Consider the following 19,661-nt stretch of genomic DNA (forward strand, 5'->3'; position numbering starts at 1 on the left):
GTTTAGTAGGATTCGTTGTCCCAGAGGCTAGGTTTTGGTCTGGGAACCTTTGGTGATTCATTTTATTGATGGAATCCCATAATTTGTTATGACCAGGTGACCGTCAAGGAACTAAAAGGTTGATCGTTCTCAAGGGTCGTTCTTTTACTAATTCTCGCTCGAACCAGAGGTAAGAAAACTACACCCCATATGTGACATGCATGGTTATTAATGTGGCATGTTGAGTGTTTAAATGTAGACATTGGTTGCATATCAAATGCTTAGAAAATCTTGCTTACTGGTGAATGGCACTGACTTATTAGTCAGAATCAGCAATGGTTGCATATCAAATGCTTAGAAAATCTTGCTTACTGGTGAATGGCACTGACTTATTAGTCAGAATCGACAATGGTGTTAGAACTGACTATGAAGTTGTGATTTACAAGTGAAGTTCGACAGTAGTACTGAGCACTGGTTGTATGTTATTGACCTATGAGTCAGGAACGACGTAAGCGTCATGAACGCAAAGCCAAAAAGATTAGATCTAATCGACATCAGCATTGAATGACTCATCATGAGCATTAATGCCAGACCGACCCCAAGTTCGATGAAAACTAAAAGTGCTTCCCTAGTTCCATGACTAGTCACTCACAGCCAGGGCCAGAAGGCCCAGGTTACTCCATTGTCACATGGCTAAGGGTACGAAACCCATGCTAGTGATTCCACGATCACTCATTTGGTTTACATTAGTGACTTGCTCATCAGTCACTCACCTGGTTTAATCTAGTGACTCAATCACTCATTTGTAAAGGGTGTGGAACCCACATTAGTGACTTTTACATCTGCCACTCATCTGTTTAGGTCTATAACTCCTGGATGATTATCATGATCATCATTTGATATTATATACTTGCACTAATGAGTTTTCTTGCTGGGTTTTGGCTCACGGGTGCTATGTGTTGCAGGTAAAGGGAAAGAAAAGCTCACCCAACCTTGAGTGGAGAGCTTAGGTGGCGATGTGTACATATGCGACCACTTAACCACCACGACCAAGGAGTTGCTCAAAGTGACTAGGGGTTAACTCTATTTTTGCTGCTTAGTTCGCCGGGTTGTAAATTTTACACTGTAATGACCATTTTGTATTGTAAATAACTTGTAAACATTTTTATGGGCCCATGAACAATTTTATGTTTTAAATAAAATATATCCTTTTTTTTATTGGTTTTCACCTTAGCCTATTAATAACACCTAGATGCACATTTATAACCAATGAACTCGATTAGCGAGTTAAGCACGGTTCATAGCTCACAGTAACGATTTTGGAGTAACCAGGGCGTTACAGTAACTCGACGAGAGTTGTTCGAGAGATGAAAGTGTGCAGAGGCACACAATCGAGTGAGAAATGTGCCCATTGGTATTTGAATGGTGAGAAGGCTGACCTTGGCTCAGAGGAGTCAAGGTGCCACACGAGAATTTCTGCTGTCAAAATGTCAGGCCCCGGTCGGAGAAGTGCCTTCGCAGCAAGCAGTTTCCCAGGCTTTGGGTGTAGTGCCCACAACTCTGCAGCTGCAGGTAGTCAATGGGCCTCCCCCAATGACTAGGAGAGTGGGGACTATCTCTGGAGTATGCCACTTGGGGGGCACCTCTCGAGGTTCGCATAATATATATTAGTGAGACCTGACCTAAATCACTACGACAAGGTACTAGCATTAACTCAGCTGCCAACACATATACCTAGGATGACTTACCAAGTCATCACATTCTCTGAGGATGATTCTTGCATAGTGCATTTTCCCCACCATGATCCTTTAGTGGTCGAGAGCCAAATTTCCAACATGATGGTGGCTTGGATTCTAGTGGAGAATGAGAGTTCAGTGAACATCGTGTTTAAATTAGCCTACGAGAAGATTGGGCTGATCACGAGCGACTTGTCCCCATGCACTTCAACTCTATACAGGTTCTCGGGGGAAGCTCTAATTTCTATGGGGAAAATCAAGTTGCCTGTGACACTTGGAGAAGTGCTTCGTCAAGCCATCAAGTACTGCTCCTCAGCATATTACGCCATTCTGGGGTGTCTAGCCCTGGCAGAATTTGGAGCGGTCACTTAAATTTGCCACCTGTGCATGAGTTCCTGACAGAGGTGGGAATTGGCATAGTTCGTGGAGACCAGAAGAAGGCCAGGCAATGCTACAATTCATCCCTCAAGCAACCTGTAATGGTGATTGAGGTAGCAGCCTCATCCGGAGGAGATGGAGGTACAAGTTGTTCAAGCAAAGGAGTCCAATGAGTTGGACCCCAGAGTTCAAGAAGAGAGAGTTGTTGATCCCATGAAGAAGGTCGATGAGGTGATCATTGACGCATCCCTCCCTAATAGGAAAACTAAGATCGGGAAGAACCACAAGGCGGAGGTCCGAGAAGCACTGGTGAGCTTTCTCCAAACAACCAAGATGCATTTGCCTGGTCTCACTCAAACATGACAGGCATCGACCCAAATATAATATGCCACGCCTTGAACATCAACCCCAACATTGCTCTAATCTAGCAGAAGTGGAGGATGATCGATCCAACACGGGCACTCGCTTTGAAGGCTGAGGTGGGCAAGCTTTTCGCGAACAGATTCATCTGAGAAGCTCAATACTCAAAATGGTTATCTAATCCGGTCTTGGTGACTAAGCCAAATGGCACCTAGAGGACCTTCATAGATTTCTTCGACCTCAACAAGGCATGCCCAAAGGAATGTTTTCCATGGCCAAAGATAGAATAGATGGTCAATGCAACGTGCGGGTATGAGCTCTTGTCCTTTGTCGATGCGTACTCAGGATATAACCATATTTCCATGCATGTCATAGACCAAGAGCACACATGCTTCCGAACTGATAAAGGAGTGTACTGCTACAAAGTGATGCCCTCTGGGGTCAAGAATGCTGGTGCCACCTATCAAAGACTGGTAAACTGTATGTTCAAGAACCAGTTGGGTCAAAACATGGAAGTTTACGTGGACGACATTCTGGTCAAACCTAGAACGGCTCCCGACCACGTGAAAGAGCTGGTAGAAGTGTTTTCTATACTTCACAGGTTTGGTATGAAGTTGAATCACCAAAATTTCACTTTTGGAGTTGCCTCCGAGAAGTTCTTGGGTTTCATTGTCAGCTCCCGAGGAATAAAGGAAAACCCCAAGAAAATCAAAGTTTCGGTCGAGATGTCATCTCCCCGCAAGCATAAAAATGTTCAGAGCCTCACCGGGAGGATAGCAACCCTAAGTCTCTTTGTCTCCAAGGCAACTGATAAGTGCATACAGTTCTTCAATATACTATGATCCTTCAACTGATAAGTGCATAAAGTTCTTCAACTGATAAGTGCATACGTCAGAGGTTCGATTTGACGAAGGAGTGTGAATAGGCATTCCAATAATTAAAAGTGCACATGGCTAACCCACCAATCCTTTCGAAGCTCGTGGATGGAGAGCCCCTCCTCCTCTAAATGGTTGTCTCAGAGAATGCAATAGTGCCGCCTTGGTGCATTAGGAAAGCCGCGTCCAGCACCCTGTCTACTATACAAGTAAGAGACTCTTCAGAATGGAGTCCAGAAACCCGCTTATGGAGAAGTTAACCTTTTGCATAATGGTGGCTTCTCAGAGAAGGTCCTCATTAACCATCCCTTGTGGCAAGTCCTTCAAAAGCTAGAGTCATCTAGGAGACTCCTTAAATGGACGGTCGAACGTACTCAGTTCGACATCGTGTATCACCCGAGGACTTCCATCAAGGGATAGGAACTGGTAGATTTCATCGTCGAGTGCATGGGGAACCATGAGAGGCCTTGGGATGCCCTAGTGGTCGGGCCTACATGGAAGTTGTACTTAGATGGATCTTCCAATGAAACGGAGTTGGAGCAGGCCTAATCTTGTATCCCCCGAAGGGCACAGAGTTCAAAATGCCTTGAGGTTTAGATTCGATGCCTCCAACAATGAGCTTGAGTACGAAGCACTTATTGCTAGGCTTCGAGTAGCCCTTGGGCTCAAGGCCGAGGGCCTCGAGATTTTCAGTGACTCACAGATCATAGTCAATTAGGTACTCGAAGAGCACTATCCCCGAGGGACAAAGATGGCTGCTTATCTGGCAAAAATCCAAGAAATGCTACACAACTTTAAGAGATTTTCTATACAACAAGTGCCACGGGAATAGAATTCTAATGCTGACACCCAGGCCAATCTTGCTACCACCAAGGATTCTTAGTTAATAATCATAGTCCCCATTTACTACTTGGTCATTCAAGCATCTCATCCCTTGAGGAGGTAGAAGCGGTCCAACCATAGGATGGCTGGATGGAGCCCATTGTGAAGTCCCTTATGTCCAGGGAGTTACCGCAGAACAAAAAAGCAGCCTGGAAGCTACTTTATTAGGCACCTTGGTATGTGATCATGGACCGTAAGCTGTACAGGTGAAGATATTCATTGCCCTTAATCTGATATGTGTCCAAGCAAGAAGCCAGTCTTATACTCCGGAAAGTGAATGAAGGTTTTTGTGGGCACCACGCTTGTGGGAAAATCCTCGCCAAGAAAATCTTGAGACAAGGGTACTTCTTGCCCAATATGAATGGTGATGCAATGGATTACGTCAAGAAGTGTGACAAGTGCCAACACTTTGCCTGCATACCCCAAGCTCCTCCAAATGAGCTCCCTTAGATGACAAGTCCTTTGCCCTTCGCAATCTGGGGCATTGAACTTATCGACTCCTTACCAACGGGAAAACAGGAATTGAAATATGCAATTTTGGCAGTCGACTACTTCATGAAGTGGGTCGAGGCTGAACCTCTCACTACCATCATTTCCCAGAAGGCGCTGGACTTCATCATCAAGAACATCGTTTGCTGCTACAAGCTCCCGAGGGATATAGTCTCTCTAACGCCCTGAATAGGCAAGACCGTTAAACTGTGTATTTTAAATAGTGATAGGCTCACTAATCGAGTAATTTGGCCATAAATGTTCATCTAAATGTGATTAAGAGCTTAGGATTAAAAAAATTGGATGAATGGAATAGTATTTTCATTAAAACGTTAAGTGTGTACATGGGGTCCCAAAATAAATGTTTACAAGGTTGTTTAAAGTTCCAAAAGGGCAATTACAACTCAAAATTTAACCGACTTAAGCGAAAAAATAAGGTGTGACCCTAGTTCCTTTGAGAGACCTCGGCCGTGGTGGTAGAGCAGCCACATATGTACATATCTCCACCGAAGCTCTCAAACTCATGGCTTGTCCAGCTTCCCTTTCCCCTTACCTACCCCACATAACACCCGTGAGCCGAGGCTCAATAAGAAAACTAAACCATACTCATAAGTAGTTAATAACATATTACAAAATCATAATAAGCATGCCTAGCAATAATAACCCTGCTCATGCATGAATTTTATTCATATAAATGACTACATCATCATATTGGGGCCCATTGCCCAGAATAACTGAATAATAAGTCATACTAGGGCCTAGTGCCCTAGGATATGGAACTATGGAGTCACCCCAGAGCCCATTGGGTTGAAAAAATGTATGTCACACTTTTTATTAGGCCTAACCATAATAACCAGTGCTCAACGCGCTATTGCCGCCCTTGACTTATAAGTCAATACTTTTGACCAGCGCTCAGTGCACTACTGCCACCCTTGACTTATAAGTCAATGATTTTCAATCAGATAATGCAAAAAAGCATACACCATTTAACAATTATCCAGATACAAAGCATTCAAGCATGCTTAATCAAGAAATCACAGACATAATCATAATCATGCACATTTATAGGGGCCCGAACCCTAATCATACCTATATCTAACAACCGGGCCAAGCCCTAATCACATACATCACGTATTAGGTGCAGTTTTCTTATCTTCTGTTCAAACGCAAGCAAATAGGCAAGCAAGCACGACTCCTGAGAACGATCCTCTCTCGAGCCCTAGCGGTAACCTAGTCACAACCCACAAATAATATTTTCATTACCATTTGATTCCATAATTAAACCCCAGGACTAATCCCGTGCTCTCGGGACCTCCAATTCTCCCACACGGGGTGGTGAAATCGTCCCCCGAGTCCCTGGGCCTATGCCCTAAAATTACAAAACTAAGGCCCCTAAAAAATGGCTTGGCGCCATGGCACCCAGCCAGAGCCTCCTGCCCTGGACCACCCCACCGCCACGACACCCAGCCAGAGCGTCCTTGCGCGAACCCAGAAAATCGGGTTTTCCCACTATTTTCTCTGATCCCAAAATCCTGAAAACTCACCACAACTCCAAATCTAAACCAGAAATATAGCCCACAAACATTACCAACCATCCTAAATAAATTATACACCACAAAAACCAAGCCAAAACCTTAACCTAAATCAAAACCCAACCATTAGTTTATAAATGTACTAAAACTTAAACCACAGCAAGAATCCACCAAAAACCAGTGAGAAACCTTACCTCAATGAAGAATCATGACCCTTGTGTTGTTCCAATTCAATCCTAGCTTCAACTCCCTTCAATTAAAAGCTTTTTTGCTCCTCAAAATAATTAAAACTCCTCAAAGCTTCAAGGGAACGAGAGAGAGAGAGAGAGAGAGAGAGAGAGAGAGAGAGAGAGAGAAAGTAAGTGAGGTGAAAGTATTTAATGAATGTTTTCCCCTTTTTTCTGAGAAGTTCCAAGTGACTATGTCACTCAAGCTAGGTAAAATACCAAGCTACCCCCTTGCTAAACCCTTACTCATCAAATGTCCCCAAGGGCAAATCTGTCTTTGCCACCTTTTTCCTGCTAATCATAATTAACTCCTCATAATTCCCATTGCCTCCAATATCCTCGAATAATCACTAAATAATTTCCCATTTCCCAATAATGTAATAAATTACCAAAATACCCCTAGGCTCACCCCGAGCTGGGTATTTGACCCCGTTATGACTAAACTGCTAACTTGCTCCCTAGGATCACCTTGTGCCGAATTACCCTAATATATTCACATAATAATGTGGTCTCAATCATATAACATATATATATATATATTCAAATATGCCTTCAACGAGCCAAAATTACAAAAATGTCATTCTAATAAGAAACGAGCCCACATGCATACTTAATACACCTAAACATGCAAATACAGTCATATTATAATATAACTTATATAATTCATATAATCATGCATATCATCACATAATAATTCAATTAAATCAATTATTTCTCTCCTGGCCCCCTAATCAAGGCAATAAGCCTTATTAGGGAAATTGGAACGTTACTGTCTCCAACAACGGCCTATAGTTCGGCAGTGAGTTGTTCATGAATTTCTGTCAAAGGCATGGAGTCGTAAAGAGCTTCTCCTCCGTAATTCACTAGCATGCAAATGGGTAGGTGGAAGTAATCAACAAGATGCTTAAAGCCACCTTGAAGAAAAGGCTAGCACAGGCGAAAGGCGCATGGCTCGATGAGATGCCTAAGGCATTGTGGAGTTACCGCACCACTGTCTAGACCTCCACCAGTCACTCGCCATTCTCCATGGCCTATGGGTTTGATGCAATGCTCGCAGTTGAGGCAGCAATCTCCACACACCGACGAGATACGTATGATTCGACCATAAATCACATCTTACTCTGAGAGTCTCTGGACCTCGTGGAGGAGCTCCGTGAAGCTTCCAAGCTTCGAGTAGCGTCCTACCAGTAGAAAGTAACCAGATATTTTAACTCTAAAGTAAAGGATAGAAAATTTTGGGTCAAATATTTGGTGTTGCGAAGAGTCTTCTTAGCCACCTGAGATCCTGGTGCTGGAGTGTTGGGCCCTAACTGGGAAGGTCCGTACCAAGTTGACAGCATTGTATGTCCATGGACATACAAACTGGCTTGAGTGAGTGGGGACTTAAAACCTCTTGCCTAGAATGCTGAGCATATTCGCCGGTATTACCAGTGACGTGAGCAGAGTATTTTTGTTAAACTTTGTAGTCATTTCATATCATTCGAGCTAAATTAATGGAAACCGTGTAGACAAAACACAGTAGAAAATTTCAAAGAATCTGCTTATATTTGTTAGTTTCCTTTTTATTCTATTTTTACTACTCGTATAGCACCCGCTCTCTGGCCTAGACAAGTGAACACAAACTAGTCTCCAATCACTTGGGGGCATGGGGTTAGGGCAGCCTCACAAAGTATAGTGTCTCGCGGAGGATGACCTAGGAAAATAAGCTTGTCATGACCGGAGTAGGCCTAGTGTCAATACCCGGATAATAAAAAAAATCTAGGGAACTAAGAAAAGTCTAGGGAAGTCCATGACTTAAGAATCCTAGTAGTGCTCGAGCAAACTTAGGTTACCTCTTGAGGATGTTGAGCCCGAGGAGCTATGACCAAGTTCATAAATTTCGAGATGCGAATGGAAAACCGAGTCATCTGTACTCGGGCCTAAAGGCCTAGTGTCATGGGACTTCGAAAGCTAAGAATCCTAGTAGCGCGAGAGTGGAACTAGGTTACCGCCCGAGGAATTTTGAGCTAGATGAGCTATGACCAAGTTCCTAGATCTCGAGATGCGAACGAAAACCTGTGTCATCCGTACTCGGGCCCAAATCCTCAAGTTACCAAAACTTGAGCACCGTAAGGTTAATCCTAGTAGTGGGAACCAATGACCTAGGAAGCTAAGCTAATCGACGAGTAGAGCAACCTTAGGGTCATAAGACCCCAAAGCTAAGACCTGGGAAAATCCCTAGCATCTGAAAATCCAAGTAACGCGAGGATAGACCTAAGGTATACTCTCTAGGACAGTGCACGCCCGAGGAATGAAACCCAGGTCCCAATCCTTGAGATATGAATGGAATCTTGAGTTGCTTGTACTCAAGCACAACCCCAAAATAGTTACCCCACTGATAAGAAATCCAAGTAACGCGAGTGCTGACTTAAGGTCACCTTCCGAGGACTTCGCGGTCGAGGAGTAATAACCAAGTCCCTAAATCTGGAGGTGTGAACGAAAATATAAGATAGTAAAACTTTAACATCGCGAAGCCTAGCCTAATGGTAGAAAACTCGGTTGCATGGGTTGGGGACTTAGAGCCCGAGCACAACGAGTTCACGACTTCCACATGGTAAAGGCCAAAGTTACTGAACTCAGAGGGCAAGACGGACAAGACGAGTTCATTGGGACTCGAGGATACATGGCGGCATTAAAGTTACTCCTAAGGACAACTAGCCTAGGAAGCAACATTAAATGCCCAAAGCATTGTACTAAGATAAAAGCCTTAAAACCCTATAGTGCAAGACCTCCTAAAAAGTCGAGTTGTTGGGACTCGAGAGCATAGACTGGCAAGTGTTCCACTTGACACGACATTAAAGTTACTCTCGAGGACTACGAGCCTGGGGGAAAATGATAAATGCCCAAAGCATCTAAACACAAAGTGGAAGATCTTCAAGCTCTAAGTATAATGGATTGCCTTAGGCCCGAGTTTTTGGGACTGAAGGGCATAGGACTGTGTTAAGTGTTCTCACTTGACCTCACACTAAAAGTTATTCCCAAGGACTACGAGCCTGGGAGACAACACTAAGTGCCAAAATTTGTTTAAATACTAAGATAAGTTGATAAATACTCGAGCCACCAGGACTCGAGCACAAGACCTAAGTCTCTAAGACTTGAGGCCCACAAATCATGGATGAGTTAAGGTTTTGAACTCTCGTGGTGTTATATTATGTTGAGTTACGTTAAAACCCAGCCATACAGATAATACCAAATTACATAATTACTAAATATTAACATGTTAGTAAAGAAGCAATGATGGCAAGAAAAGTAGTGCAAGCTGCATAAAAGCTAAAAGTATTTACAATGGTGCTCAGGGGCTCGAGCATTAAATTGTTTATACCCTAATAAAAAAAAGGAACACATGCCTACTTAATAAAAGAAAATTCACTTCGGGTCCTCACCCGCAGGAATTTCCACTACCACCTCAATTATGGGGTCTACCTCGGGAGCCAGATCAGCCGTCGTAGCTTTCCTTTCCTAGGCTGCCTCAGCTTCATCTGCCAGAAAACACTCCTCAAACATCATCCTTATGTTTGTCTCCTTCGTGAATGAAAAGTCCATGTCCTTGTTGCTCTGCCACACCACAAACAGGGTGTCGTCCTCCATCATGTCAAGTTCCCTCTCCAGCTCCTCTGCTCAGAGCCGGAGGCTCTCAGCGCAGAAGCATCTTGCACGGCTTCTTCCTTGGTCTTGGTGACCTCCTACAAAACTCTGGCCAACTCTGCGGTGCAAGTTGAAGACTCCTCAAGGCTCAAGTGAAGCTCCTCTCGAACAGCTGTGAGGTCCACCGATAGCTTGTCATTTGCCTTTTCCATAGTCTGAGTCTGACCTGCGGCATCCTCTAGTAGCTTTGCAGAAGTGTCCTCAAGCATTGATTGTTTGTACTGCTCTGTGGCCAGTTGGGTGTACAGCTCTATGGCGCGAACCTTAACGTCCTACATTTCCTTTTGGAGCTGCGAGTGCAACGCTAGCGGGACCGCACTCTCCTTGAGTTGTGTCATCTCCTTCAACTCGAATGACCTCATGGTTATGATGTCCCTGAGTCATTGGTTGAAGGTCGTATTCTATACCAAAATAATAGACTTGTTAGCTTGATGAAGAACTTAGATAAAAATGGATAAATTGGAGATAAAAAAGATTTGAGACTTAACCTCAGGGAGATGTGGCGACTACCAACTATTAGCGAGATCTCCTTGTCGCTACTACAACGAGCAAAGTTGTGGAAGGGAATGTTGCACAGGGACCCCTCCAATCCCTAAGGAAGATCCATGGCTAGCAGAGCTGTCCTCTCTCTAACTCTCCTGCGAGGAGAGATTCCAACTCCTTGCGGTTAGGAGGAACAAATAGACCTTGCGATTTGTCTTCTTGCAGATATTGTGCGAGGACCTTGAAGTCCTTGTTTCCCTCATCAATATGGGTGTTGAAGTACTCAACCGCTCGCATGTGCCTTTCGAAGTCTTCCCCCTCGTAGTGCTCAGGAAAGACCACAAGGCGAGGTGCCCTGACCTGAGGATTGTCAGGCACCTTAGAAGGAATTTCCTTTCCTTCCGAGAGGACCCCTCATCTCGAGGAGAGGAGACCTCGAGGTCAATGAACTCACCGGTAACCACTGGTCATGGAGGAGTGGCCAGTGGAGCAGTTGTCGGAGCTGCAGTGGCCACTTGAGCTGGAGGCACAGCTGTCGGGGATGGAAGCACCACGGTCGATGTCACTGGGGTGTCTATTTGAGAGGGTCCCAACACCCTCTAGCACTTATGCCTGACCAAGATGGACAAGCCCATTCTTTCTGCACAAATAAACAAATTGGGTTAGTCCTCGAAAGGAAAAGAAAGGAAAGATCATTTGAAAAGGAAAACAACATGCATCCAAGGCACAAAAGAAGCCTCCTCGGGAGCCCCACCACAATAAGGCTCCTTTGGGTGAAGAATGGAGTAGGCAAACTCATGGATGATTTGGCCCATCTCTTGTGTCGTGTTGGTATCATATTGGCAAAACCATATCGCGTGCATGGACGTCACCTCATCCAGAGGCACGAACTCTTGGGGGTGTTTCCTCCTCTTCGGGTGGCAGAGAAATACGTCATTAAGATCTTGGTAGTCCTGGTACTCCTCATTAGTCCATGGATACCCCAAGATTTTCCCACACTCGAGGAGTTATGGTGAGAATAAGGACTGGTCGAGACTATTTCCCTCTCCTATATGATGGTCGTAGTGAACAACTATTGGAGATTTACCTTGAGGCATGAAGGATGACTCAATCCCAGCCTCGAGCTCTTCCTCAAGCACCCCATCTTCTCTCGCCTCTGTGATGGCTCTAATTGCCAGTACGTTCTCCATGTGCTCCTCACGAAAACGTTGAGTGTACTCGTATTAAGCCTTCACCGCTACGTACTCCGTGTGGAGCCTCGCTTCGTGAAGTGACATCTTCGAGTCACAAAAGCTGGTGAGGACCATGGGGCTTATCCTTTGCCCCTCTTTAAGTAGGCCATACTGCTGAAGATGAGCCTCTATGACGAGGAAGGTGATACTCATCTCTTCTTCGAAGAAGGCGTTCATTTTCTTGAACCTTTCGTTGTATGAGTCAACAAAAGGTGTGCAGCTCAAGGGACCTAAAAAGAAACATTTAGGACCCTAAGGACCAACTATGAGTGGAGGACTAGTGAACGAAATGTCTCAAGGAGTAACACTTACCAACCCTGGGGAAATCCAGGAGAAGAGTCGACTTGGTCTGCGTGGGGAAGCCACTTACCCAGAAGAAGTGCTCCTTGTAGTCCCTCACGTGGCTCTCACTACTGCACGGAGTCTTGTACTTCATTCCCACGTACACATGCTTCATCAGAGTATAGTACCCATCCCTATCATCCTTATTTAGGCATTGCCGGAAGCTATAGATATATAATTTGTCAGGTGGAGAAGGAACGGGCCAGTTCTACCTCTTGTATAGAATAAATAGCCAGGCCAGCACTCGATATCCATTCGGGGTTAGCTAGAATGGAGCTATGCGACAAACTTCAAAAACTCGACATAGTACTAGTGCAGTGGCAAGGTTGCACCAGATTGGAGATGAGATGCACTCCAAGTGTCGAGGTCGTGGACACTCTCTCGTTCTCCCGAGACAAGCACACCCATATGTTACAAGTGTCCACCTCGTGGTGGGTTAGAATCCTCTCTAGAGATCCCTGATGTTTGAGCTTACTTGGGTTCACCTCCGCCTCAAATCCCTTAGCGGTGTAGGTTTTGTCCATCGACATGGGACCCATGTTTGTCTCTTCCCCCGAGATGCCAAGTTGGAGGGGCCTCTCCGTTGCCGGGGTGTGGTCTTCCCTTACCACGAGAGCCTGACTACTCTCGACAACTTTCTTTCACTTCTCGGGAAGTCTTCCTGCTTCTCGAGCCATCTCTATTACTTCGGAGTCGAATGCGTAGAATGCCTGCTGGTGTAGTTGTTGAAGTTCCTCTGACATCTGAAACAAGAAACCAAGCATTTAAATCCATGGCCCGAAGAAAGATAGGAAAAAAAAAGAACCCATAAGACTACTGCTCGAGGAGTGGAGAAGAAAGAAAATTTCTAAGGGACTGGAGTGTCCTCGGGGCCAAAGGATGGTCGCTAGAGAACACTATCTGAAATTATGAACATTTTTCAGAATCTGGGAATATTCTAGATTCTGATCAAATGCCCAGGAATGTGAAAAGTTGCATAAAGAGCGTAAGGGGCCATTTTGACTTCTTTTAACGTTAAAATGCGGCCTTAAAGGTCTGAAAGAGGTCAAAATGACCTCTGAAGTGCCAGAAATTCAAAATCCTAGGCATGCACCCAAAACCCTCAACAAAATTCAAAAATAAACTCAAAGCTAAACAAGAACGGAGAAGTGTAGACTTACTAGAGATGAAACGATTGTATGTGCCGAAGTGAATCTGGACTTTAAAAAATTGTTTGTCGTCTGACTAGAAGTAGGAAGATTCTCGCCAACCATCTAGAATGTCGAGAACTCATAGAAGGTGAGATTTGGGAAGCTAGAAAGTGAAGGAGAATAGAGAGTTTGAAGGTTCTGGGATTTTGAATTTCGAATGCTAAAGTGATTTATGAGAGGCGGTTCTCGAGTTTTATACTCGAAGAGCTTGGGGTGGAAGCAACTCCACCTAGACCATTAATTACCTATGACCTAGGCACTCGAGAGTAATCCTACGGTCAGGATTCAAAAGGTGTGGATCATGATCATTAGCATGGGAAAAGGACGCCTCGGGTAAGGGGAGAAAGGACACCTAGGGTACGGATTAGACGTTTTTGGGTCATGGAGTGGACTCCTCATTAATGACACAGATTGATGGGCCCAGTAATAGAGAGTCGACATGTGGCACTACCATTCTACGAGTGATGTCATGAAGAACCCAAGCGTCTCCTCCCGAATGCCTTTCGAATTACCCGTTTAAGTTTAAGTCTCCATTGTCCGAGGACAAGTGAAGACTTGGGGGGAAAATGTGTTAGGATTAATTCCCTAAAAGCATGTAAAGACATTTTATTGGTTTTAAATTAAAGTACAATTTTATTATATTTGAATGTTATAATTATTGATTGAATTAATTATATAATAATATCAAGAAAATTCCTTATTCATTCATGAGAAAATGATCTTGTATTAGTACGAGAGAATTAAGATCATATATAATGAATAAAAAATAGTCAGTAACATATTAATGTATGGAATCTTTAATGAATGGTTACTAGTACGGTTTGCTGAGTATATGAGATGTGAGTAATCTAGATTCATATTACTAATGTGGATAGACATCTTCGTAAATGTGTTGTATATATTAGAGGTTATATATGACAGGACCGATGAGAATTAATTATCTTTATAAACTTGCTGTTTGATATAAAGATTTAATTTTTATCATAATAGATGATCATTTGTAGATCACTCTAAATATTGAGTATTCATGAACTCTTGTTTGTATTTATTGGATCTTTTGATTCACTCGTTAAGGTCTCTTAAAATAATGAGGCTAGTGACTTTTTTTTTTGAGATTCAATATCATGGATGGCTGGGAATATGAATTACAATATTGGAATTCATGCTTTCCTAACAGATCGATTATTGGTTCCCTTGAGGGTTATTTCTGGAACTGAATAGTTATTGAGCTCAAATCTATAATGGTACTTAAGGATCAAGTGGTGATTAGAAGGGTAAAATGATAATTTTGACCAGCTCTAATTAATGAACCAATAATGGAGGACAAAACTACATACATTAATTATATTAATGGACTATAAGAGAAAACTCTTTAAATATAATTCTATAAATATTAAGAGTGCAACTCCATATTTATAGTGGAGTAATCATGGAATTAATAAATAAGATTATTAGGTTAAAGAGTTTGATTAATAATTTGGTTTATTGGAGCTTTGTATTATAGGTCTATGGTCCCCAGATCACCTCTGTCCTACATAGTTAAAGGTAAGGATGTCAAAAGAAAGATTTGTAGAGAGAATGACTAAATTTCAAAGGAATAAATTTTCTAGGGCAAGGAAATAATTATGTGATAATTGATTGAATGTGAATTAATTAATTATTTAACTATATAGTTTTTATTTTGAAAAGCTATAGGTTAAAATTAATATTAATCTTGTTTGGATTAATATAAAGAGTGAAAATAATAAATATCTTATTTAGAATATGATATTTATTTCTTTTATTTAAAACTGATATTTTAAGAAAATTTTAATTTTGAATTAACTGATGTTTATGTTCGGATAAATATATTGTCTGAAAAGTTGATTAAACAAACAAATAAAAAAATTAGGGAAATCTTAATAGGGTTGGGTGACACACACTGTACAACACAGTGTGTGGCGCCTAACTCACGAATTTTTATTCCTGGGATTTGAATTTTTAATTTCAAATAAATTTGTTTAATCAGTTATTTAATTATTATTTTTTAAATATGATTTAAATAAATAATTAAATATAAAATCCGACCAGTTTTAATTTGAATTTTATTTTTAATAAAATAAAGACTATTTAATTAGATTAAATATATTTATATAAGGCAGATAATACGTGACTTTTCAAGAGAAGCTTTTCATTATTTTTTTATGAGATTAAAAATATAGACACTCTCTAAAAAGCGATAGTTTTATCTAAACCTAAAAACTATTCTAAACATCTTCTCTCAGTCAAAACTCTCTACATCTCATGTGCTGAGTACATCTAGAGAGTCACATAAATCAACCTTTTGAATCCTACGTGTCCACACCTTGTGTGTTTGAGGATTGGTCTGGAAGATCAAGGTGTGAGCTTTCAGATTAATGGATAGGAAGATGGTTGATTTTATACAAAAAAAATTCAAGGACACTTGATAAGCTACAAGAGGTAATCCATGATCTATTTTGTATGTGATTTAATGTTTATATATGTATATGATCCTAGCTGGTATTAGTATTTATTAAAATGGGTCCATATATTCCGCTGCACACCTTTGATTTGATCATTTAATACCCACAGTTGGTACCAGAGTAGTCTGTACATATATATGTATATATACATATATATTAAATATTGCATGGGTTTCTTGCATTTGTTATATGTATGTTGATATGTATATTGAATGGATGGATATGTTTTTTGAATGTATGGTTGAATGATGGATCGTTAATTATATGGTGCTATTGGGTTAGGAAATTTCCTAGGGCATCATACTTGGTGCCTAAACCCTAGATCCTATTTTTTTAAAAATATCTTTTATTTAATTAATTTTAAATTATTTGAATTTAAAAGTTTAATTATCTTATTTTATTTTATTAGAAAATAAAATATCTTTTAGTTGATTAAGATCTTTTAATATCTTAAGTTTAAATAATTATTTGAATTTGATCCTTTAATTATTTAAATCCAACTAAATTAAAAAATTATAAAAATAGTTAGTTAATTAAAAGTTAGTTTTAATTAAATAAATTAATTAGAAAGTTTGTTTCTAATTAATAGGATGGGCATAACAATGTTCCTAAATATTAGCAAGAAAGCCTAAAGGAGAGGTGAAGCTTTCTTGGAGAATCTTGAAAGCTACATTGGCTTAGATTGCAATTTTATTTCTAATTTTTCCAAGGATTGAAATTTTAGAAATACCCAATAGTACTCGGTTCAACATTTCTTATTTATTTATTGTATTTATTTAAATAAATGCTAATTGATGTTTGATTGATAATATGATCATGCATTAGTCAATTACATGTCATTCATGAAACCCCACATAGTTTTCTCATTAATCATGCATCTTTTAGAAACATGATTATTTTGGATTGTCTTATTTGTTTATATGAAATGTTTTGGAGAAACCAATTGAATGTAAATTACTAAGTATTAAATTAGTTAAAACTTAGTAACTCACACCATAATAAAGACAATAGATTTTATAGGTGTACGCCCTAATTATCCACGGGCTATTAGCGAGCTGAGAAATGACATAATTATATATCAGCCACGTGGATGCCATGTACCCGGAGCTGCTGTTACCAGGTCCCACCCCTTTAGCTCAAGGTAACCAAAGGCTTACTAAGGTTACTAAGGAGTCAGGTCAGAAGTATGGACACCGCGGGATAAGAAGACATCCAGCTCGAGGTACGAGCTCGAGTTGGCGTCTGTGACCCCTTATTAAGTCAACCACGCAATGTAAACGTGCATATATCAGACATCACGTGTCTGATATATCCCTGAATTCTCGGACACGCAGCATAAACGTGCATGTTCAGGCACCCACGACTGGGTCGGGCCTTGCGGCCCATTATCCCCCTTACCTATGGATTAGCCAAACTTCATTTGTCAGGTTTTAGGAATTAATCATGAATGTCACAGAAGTGACATAATGGGTAAGAAGGTCACGGGATGATCCTGCTTGCCAACCCCCAGGTGCCCTCTCCTATAAATATGGAGACCCTGGGAGTTGCAAAGGGTTGGATTCTATTGTATAAAGAAATACCTTGAAAAGAATACCGGAAAGATAGCAATAATATTGACTGGTGGATTAGAAGGATTTTAACCTTCGAACCACCTAAAAAGATATTCGTGTCACCATTTTATTTTAAGATCATTCGTCTGTTACGGTTCATTACTTAGCACTAATCCCACTCTCTTATTCTATTAATTACCTGTTGGCGAAGAACCACGTCAACAGTGTGGTGCTTTCATTGAGAGCTTGTTAGATTTGTGCTATCGCAAATACCCAACCATGGTGGTCACTCGCTCAAGACATGGTGGTAATGAGGCGGACCAACGTGATGGGCAGGAGGCCCATCATACCGCCATCTCCGATGATCAGAACCCTCAGGTTCAACAGCGGCCGGGCAAGCAGCCAATAGGCCAAGATGACACTGGAAGTTCGGCTCCTCGGCCACCTAATCCGAACCCAGATTTCTATACGGCGGTGGAAATGGAGAATGCACAGCTGAGGAGACAGCTGGCGAAAGCTAACCAGCAGATTCAAGAGGTGTTGGCCCGACTACCCCCTCTTACAATCAACGCTAACGTCGGAAAGAGGCAAGGCGAGACTCATAAGTCCCGCTGGGGTAATCGGTCCAGGCCTAGCCGGTCGGCCAGACCCCCGACGTCAAACTATACTCCCACATCGCTCCACCGGGAGACCACTTTTGAAGAACAACCTAGGGCTGAGCAACAGTACAGCCGATCGGTTCGAACCTCAACTCCTAGCTCACTTCCACCCTCGAGTTCGCCCAGGAGGGCTCGAGGGACTTCGCGAAGGAGATCCGGGGAGGGCTCACAGCGACAGCCCATCCTGGCCAGCTGTCCTGAACCCCGCTCAGACTGCCGAGCGCAAGACTCGGAGGTTGGTATAGCTAAGCGGCCCCGACCTAACCTAATCCGCCCTGACAGGACCAGGATTGCATCTCTGGTCAGGCATCCTCCTTCACCGATAAGATATCCATCTCCTCCTCAACCAGTCCGAGATATTCCAGCTCATGGGAGCAGTAGGAGGAACCCACCTTCCACAGGGCCTTCCCATCGTAGCAGGGCGCCCAGAGAAGTCCCAAATTCTCATCCCCAGAGGCGGGCTCCAAGCTTCTCAAATGGGAGCTATTGGACCGGAAGTCGTCGAAGTGACCTTTCTGGCGGAGACCTGTGCCAACGCTTGAGCTCGGCGCAAAGTCCTCAAGCCGCCCCTAGGGACGACCTCTGAGATCATCTAAACTCTCAAAGAGAAGACCTGGTGGGAAATGGCAGCCATGCTCGCCAAAGGGAAGACCTGTCCGAGGTACGCGACAGCGGGAATGTCCCTTATAACCTATCTCAAGATAGGAGGGACAATAACCCGCCAAACGTGTACAATGGATCTGGAGCTATTGAACAGCCCCGGAACAACCAAGGAAATCAGGACAAAACCCTTAAGCGCCTGGCTCAGATGGAGGAGCTAATGAGGAAGCTCCTATCAGAAAAAGAAAAAGACGAATATGATTCAGGGGACGAACTTGAGCTCTTCGCCCCCAGCATAGCAGCAACGACGTATCCACCTGGATTCCGTATGTCGCACTTGTCCAAATTCAACGGAGACGGGGATCCGTCAGATCATCTGGGTATGTTCAATACCTTGATGATGGCCCACAACATTGGCCCCGAGCTGAGGTGTTTAATATTTCCCTCCACCTTGACTGGGCCGGCCAGACAGTGGTTCAAATAGAGTAAAAAAATAGTCAATCAGCTCGTGGAAAACTTTCTCTACTGACTTCAAGAGAGCATTCCAAGCTTCCCAGACTGCCCGCGTCAAGGCCGACACCCTGGCAAACATAAGGAAGCAACCCGACGAGCCTCTGAAGGCTTACCTGAGCATATTCGCGAACGTCGCTGCTCGGGCTAGAGATGCAGATGACAGCTCCAAGCTCATGGCTTTGAGGACTGGAATCCTCGTCGGAGGGGGACTCTGGAAGGAAATACAAAGGAAGGGAGTCAGCACCGTAAATGAATTCCTAAATAGGGCCTAGGGGTGGATCAACCTGGAGGAGGCACAAGCCTCAGCAGCAGGGACCAGCCAGGTCCCTGAACAGCCTGCTGGAGTGGGAACGGAGGTCGTGACAGCAACCCAGACCGTTATGCAGAATAACCAGTTTGGTGGAGGCAAGAGAAAGGGGAGCAGCGAGGGCAACCAGCACGGCCCAAAGAAGAACAAGTCCATAGAA

The sequence above is a fragment of the Humulus lupulus genome, chromosome 2, assembly GCF_963169125.1.
Source record: "Humulus lupulus chromosome 2, drHumLupu1.1, whole genome shotgun sequence".
Taxonomy (NCBI): domain Eukaryota; kingdom Viridiplantae; phylum Streptophyta; class Magnoliopsida; order Rosales; family Cannabaceae; genus Humulus; species Humulus lupulus.